Source organism: Puntigrus tetrazona, chromosome 3, assembly GCF_018831695.1.
Source record: "Puntigrus tetrazona isolate hp1 chromosome 3, ASM1883169v1, whole genome shotgun sequence".
Taxonomy (NCBI): Eukaryota; Metazoa; Chordata; class Actinopteri; order Cypriniformes; family Cyprinidae; genus Puntigrus; species Puntigrus tetrazona.
Window position 1 is genome coordinate 22,923,710 of NC_056701.1, and position 14,575 is coordinate 22,938,284.

General features: G+C 38.0%; 1 pseudogene; it reads right to left on the reverse strand.

Moving 5' to 3' along the window:
- Positions 1 to 312: 312 nt before the first annotated feature.
- On the reverse strand, positions 313 to 13,123 carry LOC122342155 (annotated as a pseudogene).
- Positions 13,124 to 14,575: the final 1,452 nt, after the last annotated feature.

Consider the following 14,575-nt stretch of genomic DNA (forward strand, 5'->3'; position numbering starts at 1 on the left):
TGTCAACTTATTCTACTAACCCTAAACCTACCCTAACAGTCTACACTGAGAGTTAGTAGACATAGCTGTGAATTAATGAGGATTAGCTGACATGTAGTAACAAAGTGACTTATAGTTAGTAGAATGTCTAAAGTGGACTATGAACATGAAGTGTAACATTTCGATAAATACGTAACAATTCAAATGCATTTTAGTGCAATTTTCATACATTACTGAAAATGTTTGGAGATCCTTTCATAGAAACACTGAGGAAAAACCACGTACCAGATGGCATGTAAGGAGAGAAATGTCATTAAATCATAAAATCATTTTATAGCCACAAAGCGGCTAAAGCATTGTTTTTCAGACACCAAAGCAACAAAACTAGTTAAATAGTAAAACACAGTTGGCATTTTGTTATGGTCTGTCTGTGATCTGTTGGAAATTCATAAAAAATGTGGAACTTGAAAACTGAATAACAAGCAGTTAAAGGTTTTGAAACTCTTTACCATCAGTTTCATTTCTTGCTTAAAAGCTACTTAGCTGCCCATTTGAAACGGACCTGCTTCTATTAATGTTCTTCTTTTGCATATGGGTTCTCCAGCAAGTAGCTATACTTCTCATAGTTGTCCAGCAGGTATTTTGGAGCATACATATGCTCTTTGGGGTGTGAGGGTGGGTAGTCTGGAGCAGACCCATCAAACCAACCCCCTGTCCGTATTAACTCTTTAATGTAACTTATCTTCCGCTTCTGCGTAATCGCTAACGTGGGAAGTCTCCATTTTGGGCCGATAAAAGTTTGTAGTAAATTCCTTCCGGTTTAAAACACCAAGAACAGTGCCATCCAGCGTAGTGAACTGGACTTCCGATGGCCCACGGCACCAGAATGCGTCCCGTGGAGTTCTCATACTCCCGGAATCCCGACATGGAATAATACGACCGGCGCCGGAGATAGATCCCATCGCCCTTGTAAACCTTAAAGAGCATAGCGGTGGTGCAGGCGGACAAAATGTTCAGCGTTCCGAACTGCCTCCAGTAGAATCCGTAAAGAGATTTGCGCATGTGGATCCCGACCGGTTCTGCCCAGCCCTCGTAGAGCTTGAGGAAAAGAATTCCATCTCGCGCCGGGATTTCATCCGCATCATTGATGACGAAAACATCGTCCGCTTTGAGGCCCTCAAGCCGCGACATTCCGTTTTTGGTTAAATACGTGCGGAGGTAATCGTCCGCAATCCAGCCGTCCATGCGACCGCCGGCAGGAAAATGGTCCAGGAAGATGTACAGGATTTTGTGCTTTATGTAGTCAAACGTCCCGTTTTGGACCAGCTGCCGAAATAAAAGAGGCCTCGAGTCACCGAACGCCGTGAAATTGGATTCGCAGACCAAAAACACATCCACGATATCTCCAAGTTCGTGGAATCGAGCGTGTAGTAGGTCAAACTCGTGATTGATGTTGATGGCATTGATGACCCGACGCGGAACTTTTCTGGGTGTTATTTTTGACTTGGACGGGAGATTGGAATGATAGACGATGGTAGGGATGCCACAGTGAGGGCCGTGCCAGCCCTGCCGGCAGGCACACTGAACCCCCTTCTTGTCTGCGTTGATTTCTTGGTTATGCTGCAGTAACTTGAGGTGAGAAGCAGAGGGGGCCATAGCCGACCCCTCTCTGAAGCACACTGCTCCGGATTTAGCGTGGATGAAAAAGGCTGTGGGATCATCACGGAGTACAAATGTACGTTCATGAAGCTTATCCGGTGGCTCTGGCAAGATCACGTCAAGACTGACCTGTGTGAAGGAAAAGAAGATTATTATAGATTATTAAACGACACCGTCCTGTTTCGGTAACGGTACGGTACGCTTGGAACCTCAGCCAAGGAGGTATTAATAAACTGGTGCTGAACTTAGTGGAAAACCCTACCAAACCCTCACCTAGTGAAGCCTACCAAACCGCATCGTGCGTAGCATGCAATGGAAAAGGGTCATAAGTGACCCGAGTGGTGTTAGAAGGGTTACTCCACCCCAAAAGGAACATTTTGACATTAATTACTTACCCCCATGTCATTCTAAAAGCTTTGTCTTTGGAGCACAATTTAAGATATTTTGAAACGAGACCAAGAGGCTTGTGACTGTCCCATTTGCTGCCAAGTAATAAACACTGTCAAGGTCCAGAAAAGTAGGAAAGAAGTTTTTTTTACATTTTTTTCGTACAAACATTATTCTTGTCGCTTCATAACATTCAGATGGAACCACTGATGGCACATGGACTTTTCTCACAATGTCTACGCACCTTGATCATTGTTTGGCAGTCAGTGAAGATGAACAATGCTTTTACCGGTTTGACAGGGGTAAGTGATTAATGAGAAAATGTGGAGTAATCCTTTATATTGTTCAACTTTGACTGTATCAGTTGGGTCACATAGCCTAGTCTTGTTTACGGACCTCATACAGTAAAAACCTGGCCCAAAACCCAATGGGTAGCAAGACTACGAGCTCCGACTGAACACCTTAATACTTCTAGTTGTTCTCCTTTGACCCTCACCGGCTCTACATTCAGGTGACTGTGTTTGTAAAAGTCTTGCTGGGGTTGGAAGTCAGCAGCACGGAAATTCCAGAAGATATCGCTGAACAGCTTCAGAGACTTTAGATGGGTGGAGGGAGTGGAGAGTTCCTGCAGCAGTGAAATATTTTGCAGTGCTTTGTAGCAATGAAGGAAGGAAATAACACATATCCCCAGTAAGCACAACAGGAAGACTTTATGCCGCTTTACGCTCATCCTGTAACACAGAGAAAACTCTGTTAATGTGAATCATAAGCATGTTCCGAGCGTCTTCTCAGTTCAAAACAACAGCTAATTGAATAGCATTTCTTTTTTTTTTGCAGAGGATCACGGGAGTTGAGACGAACTAACAAGATTTAGTCTTTAATCATATTGTTCTCTCTTACTGGGGCGTTTTTGTCTCACCCACGAGCAGATGAGCAGTGTTGTGCAACATTAGCAACCATGGGAAAACTAGCAAGCTAACTCGAGATCGGTGTGAACAACGGCACTTCACTCTGTGCGGTACAAATCTGAGCAAAATACATTTTGCTGAAAAAGACGCAAATTCAAGGATATTTTGCTTGCAGTTTGATTTGCATCAAGCTAAATTTGGATTGAGACATTCATCAAACATTAACGCAAAACAGCATATGATTCAAAACTCTGTGGCATTAGTTACAGTAACGGATGAAGTTTTCGAGAACCAAGAGATAACAAAGATTGTGGACTTTAAAGATTAAAAGCCACGTTCAGAAACAGAGGCCGACGTGAAGTACTTTTACTGAAGTAAATTTAGTGCTTTTCTTTGAAAAACTGTACTTATTACATTCCAAAGCACAATGTCACTTTTTTCACTACACATTTTTTCATAAATAAAAGTTGCTGTTGTTGTCGTTTTACCTTAAAGACTAAGTACTTTCTTGTACTGTTTGAATTACTTTTACTTGAGTAAAAGTAAAAAAGTAATAGATTTCTAATGCATTATTTGCAGTATTTAATTATATTTATTACGAAATGCAGCGCAGCAAAAAGTACAATCATCACAATCAAGAATTAAAAATCATATTTCACTGGTTTGGATTTATGTCGTCGAGAATGCGATATGAATATTCAGAAAGCTGGAACGCCGCACTTTGCGAGAGTAGACCTACAACTTGCGGTGAAGCAGCAACAGTGAACAGTAAAAGGTAGGCCTACTTCTCTCAGAAAACGTACAAATAACGCTTATTTTAGATGTTTATTACTGTTTGGAGCATTGGGGTCACTGAAGAAGAGGTCTTAATGAACTTTTTGTGAAAACCTCAAATTCGACCAAGCGATATTTTCAAAAATTAGTCCATGTGCATACCGACTCATTTTGCCAGAGACTCTGTCGTTGACTTTACTAAATGGGCCCAGGACCGCTGTCGGTAAACACAATCCATCTTGCCATCTGTAGATGTGAACTAAAGCTCTACCACGGAAAAAGCCATATGTTAACACGGTCCTGCACGGATCGTGAAACCTGCAAACTTTGTTGGCGGACGTGACACTTGACCATACACTTTGTTTTTGGAGACTCTTTACACCTGTAATAATTGTAACTATTGTATTTTAAAATATGAATTTCCATCATATATGTAGAATGCATTAAAATAATTGTAATGAAAAATAATAATATGTTAATAATAGTAATAAAAGTATAATATAAATGTTTTTTTCATGGCAAAGCAAGTAAAAAAAAAAACTGCATAATCACATAAAGCATCATCTTTGCAGACAAAACGCTTGTTCATATAGAAGTTTAATAACATAAACTTATACACGTTAATAATTAGCTTTTATGTTGATTAATTTTATGAACAAAGTGGCAGCATAGTGGGGTCAGCAAATCAGTACAGAGCAAGTGAAAAAAAAAACTGACCAGGCCAGCAAAATAAGCACTTATTGGTGAGCTCTTTGTCTCATATTTTCCACTTTATGGCTTTACTAAAAGCAAAGATCATCTGACCTGAACTGACAGTGACGATAAAACACACACACTGTAAGCAATGGGTCAATCCAAAGAATTCTCGCTGCAACATTTCCAAGATTTCGTGTATCTATGACGTTAATGGAGTCTGTCAACACCATTTTGACTTGAAGAGTAAAACATCACTTACTCACCTTCAATATGTTCCAAACCTGTATTACTTTCTTCGGTTGAACAAAAGACATTCTGAAGCTTGTTGACAAGTAAAGAGTTGCTGGGAGTCAAGGTAATGAAAAAAAAAAGACATTCTTCCGTCAGTAGAAGAATGTCTTATTGATAAGTTTGGAATGACATGAGGGTGAGTACGTGGAAACAGCATTTCTACGAGACTCTCTTTAGTGTTACATTCTGTAACGTTGCAGAAAATGATAAGCGAATGTTTCCACCCCAAACAAAAAATGGACCTGGGTGGAGACAAGAAGAATCAAGGAAGCGGTTTTACTTTTGCAACAACAAAAAAAAAAAGAAAAGAAAAAAGGAAATGACATGAAACTAGATGAAAAAGGGAGGATGAAACACGCTGAAAAGAAGTAAAAACCATAAGAAACAACTTTTTCATTACTTAAAATAAACATCAACTGTAATAAAATCTGTCATTGCAACATTAATCGTTTTATTTAGTTTAACTTGGAAAGTAACAAGAGCTAAAACTTAATTAAACTATAGACGTTTAAACTGCTTTCATGGCATAAACGTACCTTGGTGCACTATTCAGCGAGTTTCGATTAATAAAGCGTCATTTTCACAAAAATATGATGTTCTGATTTTTTTTATTTTTTATTTTTATTTAATAGATATTATAAAAAGGACAACAAAAGTGAAGCAGGACATGTAAAAATTAAATCTAATTCAAAATTTTAACAAAACTGTTTTTTTTTTTTTTGTTGTTGTCGCTGGTTATGGACATATAATTAAAAAAACTTCCCAAAGCTACTGTTGCAAAGCTCTTCGTACCAATGATAATAAAATAACTCCGTCATGAAAGTAACGTGATGACAGACCCTCTGATAGGACAGTAAATAATTCACCTGACCTTTCAGCTCAGTTTTTCTCTTATCACCTGTCTTCCCACCTCCCAGCGTTAATAGTGACCAGGACAAACAGAATATGCTGCTGAACCACCAACTCATGTATTTAAATATGTTTAAACATGGTTTTATATGGTACTAAGGTCAGTGTTTGACCATGTGATATGAATCATCTTTGTTGTCAATTGTTAACAAAAAGGCTGCTTTCAAACACACACACACACACACACTATTTAAAAAGAGTTTCAACAATTCTATTTTAAATACTACTATTAATAATCCTTTTATTTTACATTGAGAATATTGTTTTATTGTAATATTGCGTGTGTAATTTTCACCCGTGTTATTTCTGAAACAACAAGATTTTATGCCGTTGTATTAAAAGCATCACAAAGTTACATTCACTGGACGTGAATACGGGCGTAGTTTGTGCTTGTCTGAGCTTGTAATCTTTCATGTATCCCGACTCTCTCTTTAACTTCTGTGTAAAGGTCTTGCTGTGGTCATAACTCATGACATACAGGTGGGGCAACACAAAGCTGCTGGTTAAGGTGTGACTCGGAAACACACATCTGAGATTAAAACACATTCCAAAGCTATTGTTACAAAGACTTTTAGCTGACGCAGTAATGCATCATTACTTGTTCCACATTTATACAGTACTCGAGTGAATTTCTTAAAAAAGCCTCCGGTATGTTTAGAAGTAAATATTTAGTCCCTCATTGCACCCATGTGTAGTTATTTCTGTCAGACACAGAAGGAGATACCTGAAGTATCCTCAGCAGCTCTTTTTAATAAATGGTTCAATTTAATAATACATGTCTGCAGACGTGACCCATCTGTACGTATGTAGGTACGCATGTTTAGTGCACAAACTGGACTACTATTCTTATAGAAAAACTATATAAAAAACACTATTTATATGATGGAGCTGAAGTGACAGGCTGGATAATGTGATGTTTTTCAGACAGAAAAGTCAAGTTCAGATCGGTCAAGTTAAAGTTTGCCTGATTCAGCAGGACGATGACCCAAAGCATTGTTCCAAATCTACCAAGACACAGATACTATGTTTTAGACTTGAACATCATCGAAAATATATGGATTGGTTTGAAAAGGGCCGTCCGCGCTCGCCAGCCAATAAACCTGACTGAACTGGAGAAGAACGGTCAAAATACCTGCAGGCAGAATTCAAGGACTTATCACTGGCTATAAGAAGCGTCTACAGGCTGTTATTTCAGCAAAAGGTGGCTCTTTTTTTAAAAATGTACAAAACATACAATTTCATACAAATAAAATGCATTCATACAAATAAATTCATGCTGATCAGGCACATAAAAACCAACAAACAAAGCATTAGATGTAAGAACTGCTGTCAAAAACCTGTGTCTGTTTTTTAATTTGAACGGCCGTGCATATAAGACTTTCCTTTTGTGTTATAAAACCAAAATCATACTGGTTTTTCACAGTACGAAGGGGAAAGACGGAATTTTAATTTTCTCTGAGAGACAAGGACAAGACCCCTCTTATCTTTAGTGCTTGTTTACAGAACAGAATAAACCATCACCCAATATTCACACTTCCTGTTTCACAATGTGTAAGTAAGTGTGTGTGTGTATGTGTGTGTTTCTTCAGAGGGCACCAATGCCAGGGGCACAATGGCCCCTTTTTTCTGCCAGACTCCCCCTCTTCTAATTCTCAAATGTCAACTTTTTTCTCAGCCTCTACAAAAGCCCTCTTCTCTCGGTTTGGGAACCACACACATACACATGCAGGCACAAACACTGATGCAGCACACCAGCAACCTCCTTGGCTACACTGTAGTGCTCAACAGAAAGAGAGGATTACAGGTCCTCCTTCACACACACTTTTTTTGGGCAGCATCACCATCCATTTTGATGGCTGCAACACACTCCAAAAAAGTTTTAACTGAGACTAAATAAAAGTGAAAAGGTTCTAGAATGTCAACGTTAAACTGTTTTGAAACGGTTCACATTAAGCAGGTGAATTTGTAATAGGTCAGCAGTCTTTCAGCTGTTTGCAATGAAAGAACAAAGTCGAAGAAAAAACGGCAATTGAAAAGCCTCGAGTGGTGTCACCTTAAAGTGACTGAACTGGTAAGCATCTTTAGTACTTAGCAGAGCCCCCTTTGTGGTTACGCAGAAAATCAGCCAGACGCCAACTTCTGGCAGCATTGCTTGGGAGTCTTAGCCAATTCTTCATGAGCCACGGCCTCTAGATCAGTAATATTTTTGGTTTGGCATGCTTCAGCCTCCTTCAGATCCCACCAGAAATTTCAGCTGACTGAAAAGGCCACTGGAGAATCTTTCAGGATTTCTTCCGCAACTAGGCTTTGGTAGATCCTGAGGTATGCTTGGGATCATTGTCCTGCTGTAAAGTCCAATGCTGTAATGCTCTGATGAATCCATCTGGACTTCCACGCTCTGGAGGTTTCCAGTGCCAGAGGATGCAAAGCAGCTCCAGAGCATCACGAGCCACCACCATGCTTCATTTTTTTTGTTGTTTTTCCTCCAGACGTACTTCTGATTCATAGAGCCGGAAAGTTCCAATTTTGTTTCATGGCTCCACAGAAAACAATCCCAAACCCTTATTTATCTGATTTTAACTTTTCTTTGGGCTCAATAGAGGTGTATGTTTAGGATTTTTATGGATACCTGCGTTTCGTATGCGCACCGTTGTTCAAAGTGAAACTGTCTACTGCTGGGGTTTTCAAGGGGGTTTTCTCAACTCACAGCCATTTATAGTTTAGTTTTTTCACCCTGTCCATGTTGTTTAATCACTCTTCCTTTAACTTTAAACTTGAAAACCAGGCTTTAACTGTATCTCTAGGAACAACAGTTTTTTGTACAAACCCATATAGTTATATTTAGTTGAAGCATAGCCACATTTTGTTTAACCAGTATGGGAACATAGTTGACGGGTTAGATGGGAAAAGATATAATCAAATCGCAAGAAAGCGCAACAATATGCTCTACTCGGCTTCTTTGTCAGTTCTAAAGAACAATAATAGCCCTTATAAAAGTACAAGAGGCTTAAAAAGAAATATAGACATAGTTCACCTAAATATTTTAATTACCCCATAACCTGCTCGCCCTCAAGCCATTCTAAGTGGATATGAGTTTCTTCTATCAGACAAACAGTTTTTGGGTTTTTTTTATCCTCTGACTTGACATTTGATTTATGAAAAACACCTAAAACTTTAGGACTCACTAACAATATCTTTTTGTGAAAATTTGTGTTTAATGGACAATGACGTTTCACAAGAACAGACAAGAATGCATATTTCGCAATGGTTATTGTCTGTGTGAAAATATAAAATTATAAAACACACATTTTTTTGTGCGTTTGCACACTCTGATGTAAATAAGCCCAACACTCAAGTACAGCAGAGCGGAACGACTGAGGGACGCTTTCAAGTCTGCATGAACCAGAATTTGCGACCAATTGTACTTCCGAATTTTGACATAAACAGAATATTGATCCAGGAAACTAGTGGGCGTGGCTTTTTTCTTACTTAGAATTGTTTGTACGCAGTAAAGTAGGCATTTCATTCACCGACGAGCACTGACGGTCGGAGGGGCGTGGCTAATGATGTTAATTGGACTAAAGATTAGGCAAGAAAAAAATCGTGCATTGGCTCACCACAAAAATAGCAATGTAAGCTTACAAAATAAATATAGTCTGTTTTGATTTTGCAGAATTTAAGCCTAGAAGATACATGACTTCAAGTGGACTTTGGCTGAACAGATGGTGAATTGCAACCAACAGCTCGTTCCCCCCCTTTAGAGAAGCTACGGTGGCCGTTACAGGGTTATTATTATAGTCTGAGACAGCTGGGATAGCCAGCAATGAGGTTTCTATACAAAAGTAAATGAATGAATTACATTTAGTTAATTATTCAACGAATCAATATTGTTACTTGCTCGTCGTTGTGGCAGTGTTGTATTGTGTTGTAGTTTGCATGAACAACATAGTAATAAAAGGTTTGTCCTTTAACGGAACATAATGGTAATAAAAACATAATTGTGTAATGTCTTTGTACACTATATAGTTTCCATTTCTGTAAATACATCCTTCGAAATATCACGCACTGCACCTTTAAACTTTCAGACAAGCGGTACGGACTGGAAACTGTCAAGGTTTTTGTGTCACTTAAAAAAACGCAGGCCACCCCTAACCCATCCACTGAAGCACACCGCACTTCAAAAGAGCAAGCATAAACAACTTATGAGTTTGAAAGGTTATGAAGACAAGAAACATATTCGGAGTTATCATATCTGTACATTACATCTTTCATTGCAGATTCATAGCTGTGAACTTTGCACAATTTGTGGTAACATAACAGTTTCACTTCCACAAAGCCCCTTGTTTCTCTAAAAGAAATTTGCAATGCAAAATCGGCGGCTCAAAAGTACGGTGCATACTCCGTACAGGGTAAAACCACGTACTCAGACAAAATCAACTACATTTATGTATCGTATATGTGCTAAGCTACCGAGCTATGCTTTGATTCAACCGCTCAACTTTTCTCTCTTTTTTAACAAAATGTTCTTTTTTACCCTGAACCGTGCCATCTAATTTTAACTTTATCTTTTACAGCTTTCAGGATGTGTTTAACATTTGAAAACACGGTGTCAGATTACACTTTCACACGCGAGCAACAATTCCACAACAAACATCGCAATGAAATATTGTCACACTATTCATCTAAAAGAGGTGACATCTGACGAAAACCTAACTATCAAATACATTAAATCAATCAATTGCTGTATTAAATGTAGAGCTCATTGTGGACTTCAGGAAGGTGAGAAGAGGCGCACATGATCCCATGGGATTGCTGTGGAGCCAGTCTCATGCATCAAGTTCCTGGTAACCCACATCTCTGAAGACCTGTCCTGGACCACCAACACCTCCAGCCTGGTCAAGAAGGCTCACCAGCATCTTTTCTTCCTGAGGAAACTTAAGAAGAACCAGCTGTCCTCAGCCATCCTGGTGAACTTCTATCGCTGCACAATAGAGAGCATCCTAACGAACTGTGTCACAGTCTGGTATGGGAGCTGCTCTGTTGCTGAGCGTAAGGCACTGCGGCGGGTGGTGAAAACTGCCCAGAGCATCACAGGATCTCCACTTCCATCCATTGAGGAGATCCAGAAGAGACACTGCTTGCGTCGAGCACGCAGTATTCTTAAGGACTCCTCTCACCCTGCCCACAAACTGTTTTCCCTCCTGCCCCCCCCGGACTAGAACAAGAACAGCGAGGAACAGCTTTTTCACCAGAGCTGTCTCACTACTCATTTCCACCCCATCCACCCCCCAAAAAATTGCACTGTTTAACATTCATCGCATTCCACTGTACATATCTATTGTAAATGTATGTACATATCCATTGTACATACTCTTGTAAATTTGTCTATACATATCCTGTATATCCTGTTTGCACATAACCATCTGTAAATTGTTTATAGATGCCTAACTGTAAATTTCTCCTTCATTAGCACACTCATCTGAAATTTAATTTATACATATTTATCTCCTGTGCATATTACCTGTATGTGCACTTGTGATTTATATTTGTACCTATATCCTGCACTTGCTGCTTATTGCACTCCTGGTTAGACCTAAACTGCATTTTACGTAGTAGCCATTTTGTTTTTTCTGTTGAGGCTAGATTTTAATAGGACCCGCTTTAGAGGAATAAAATGATCTAAATATTTCAAATCATTTCCTTCCTCAACTGTAAGATGGTATCGACACGTCATGGTTGGGACATTAGGATTGGAAATATTCTTAAACTATAAAACGCAGCCTAGCCTGTGCTTTGCAGAGGCGATCTCTGGCGAGGGGTCCTTTAGAGTGACAGCTGCCCCGGATATTACCTGATTTAAATAAACTTTAATGAATGTCTGATGGCGTTGACAAAAAGTGGGCACACAACTTTGAAAGCTTATGAAACAAGCACGTGTCACTGAAAACACCCTTGCTTTGATATGAGGTATTATTAAGTGTTGTTTTATCATTAAAAAACATTTGTATTCATTTTAAAGCATTTGAATGATTGAACCCTTTTCTGTGAGCAAAATATTTGTATTTTAATTGATTATTGAACTAATAGCAGTTACACTTGCTGGACCTGTTTTGTCCAATGTCTCAAGAAAGAATAATTAGTATATTATAAGTGTTTTCGTAGCACTAAGCAATGTAGCCAATCACAGACATACCTGTCGATTTCTTGAACACCTGTGATTGGCCGTTGCGTTCACGCAACTTGTTTTTTCCTGCATGCTTGTGAATTCAATTTTAAATTCAATAATGTGCTTTGGCATGACAGTAACTGTTGTTAGAACAGCTACTTGAAAACAAATAAGTAAATAATAATTATTATTATTATTATTAATAAAACGTATACGCATTTACAAAATCTAACAAATCAACATTTTTGAATTCTATTAACAATTTAGAATTCAGTCTAACTGTAACACAACGTAAATAAGAGGTTCACTGATTCTAAAGTTCAAAACTGAAAGCGCCATACTTTTCCGTTCAGAAATTGAAATAAAAGTAAGGGACGTTTCAGCTGTACAAGCAGCAAAGTTTCGGTATCGAATCTGAGAAAAATATGTTTTCTCAAAACAGATGTGCAAGCAACGCATACAAATAGAATGAATATATAAAAAAATCGTATTTTATTGTATTGTTAATGAAATCATTGTATAATATTTAGTTTGAAAAGCAGATGGAATTATTTATAAAAAAATAATAATGAAATTGCGATAATTTCACTATACATTGCTTTTCTTCTTGTAAAAGTGCAAGTTATTTGACATAATTTTACGATAAAAAAACAGCCATATCAAGACGTTAACTACTGTCTGTCAGAAAAAAAACTGTCCTGACAGGTGTGTGTGTGTGTATATATATATATATATATATATATATATATATATATATATATATATATATATATATATATATATATATATACACTTTAAACAATCTTGATTCTTCTGCAAAGTTACTTCACATTTGAAAAGCAGCATTTATACCATGTTTATAGCAGTCAGATAAACATGAAATAACAGTTAATAGCATTACTATTTTTAAACTACTTTTTTTTTTAACTCCAAGCTGAGCTCAAAAGTTTATGCGATTATGCACGAGCTCTAACTCGAATCAACTGATTAGATACAGGAACTAAAAAAACCTCTATACGGATAATTCCGATCTGAGACGACTACATCGTCGTAAAACTCCGCCGCGCGGCTTGAGATTGGGGTGAATGATCTTACCTGACAGCCAGGTGTGTCCTTCCCATGCTGCTCCTGCATGTGTCCGTCAGTTCGCTCGGCCTTTCAGAATAAAGCGTTTCTCCGTGTCTCGCGCTCTCGAGCGGACTCGCGCAGGAAACTGGCTGAACGCACGCGCCCTGCTGCTGAGGCGTAAGAACTGAACAGTTTGACTTTTATGGTTAAACTGTATTTGAACCTACACACACACACACGCTCTCTGTCTCTCCCTCTTTGTGTCTCTATCCTTTCGGTGTTTGTACCTAAGCGTGAGGGTGCAAGCATATCAACCCAAGATTTTCTATAGTTAAATATAATATATAAAGTAGGAACAACCAATAACGACAATAGAAATAATAAACCAATTACCTCAAACCTTTAAAAGGGGATGTCTGACGAGGAAGTGCAAAAATGATAGTAACTGTACAGTTAGCAGTAATTATAACAATGTCATTTCCACAGCTATCGAGCATAAAAACATTAATACTAATATTAACCATAGTAATATAAAAAATATTATATTGCCATGGCACAAGTTAATCCACAAAGATACACTAACCACCGCAGACCAGTACCCATGTGCCTTGCTTGTACTGTGTGTGTGTGTGTGTGTGTGTGTGTGTGTGTGTGTGTGTGTGTGTTGCTTATAAAAAACTAATGTGTGATGCATTAAAAACGTTAGGGACTGAGCAGGACAAAGGCCAGACCACTTGTCCTGTGCATTCCTTATTAAATGTTTGGTTTACAATAAGGTGTCATTTATTAACATTAGTTAATATATTAATTAACATGAACAAACAATACATCTATAACCGTATTTATTAAGCTTAGCTAATGTTAGTTAATAATAATAAAACAGTTGTTCAGCGTTTGTTTTTTAACAAACACCATTTTTATGATGCATTAGTAAATTAGCATTAATTAATATCAATACATGCTGCGGAAGTATTGCTCATTCTCAGTTCATGTTAACTTATGTTGTTAACTAATGCACCTTGTTATAAAGTGGTACATATTTAATAGATGTGCATGTATCTTTGCTAATAAAAACGCATTACGAAAGCAAGGCATGGTTATAACTTTAAAGAGCGCAAAAAAAAAAAGAGCTGTAGTTCACAGGTTCGTTAAAATAAAGATCATTATTATTATAAAGTGGTAAATAAGTGATTTTAGAAAACGTGCATGTTTAATGATAATGATAATAAAATCTAGTTAGGCCTTGGGGCTAATATTAGTGGCGCAATATATAATTATTGAATAAAAGTCTATTTTCTCAGGTCAGTGATGGCCATATTGATTTTGCCTTGATCCGAATGTCCCTTTCCACACTTTTAAATATGCCTGCAGTTCATCAGTGCCCTCCTCTGGTCTGAGGCCCAGGTGATCAGCTGCTGCTAAACATATGCATATTAGCTGGCAATGATGAAAATGGTGCAAAAACATAATTAACTAAGAGAGGAAGTTAGAGGAAGAGAGATTAATAAAAGTTAGAAATCGTAATACAAAATAGCTTATAAAAACAATTAAATAAAAATAATTAAATGTATTTTATGTACTTTGACTGAAGATAAATGCACATGATCCAAAGATAAGTGGCACCACACAAAATGTTTCGTCTAAAGTAATGCATCTAATGTGGTATATTAGGGCATGTGTGAGATTTGCTTTGGAAACTCAAATTGCAACCAATGGCAGCCGGAGCTGTGTTTTTAAA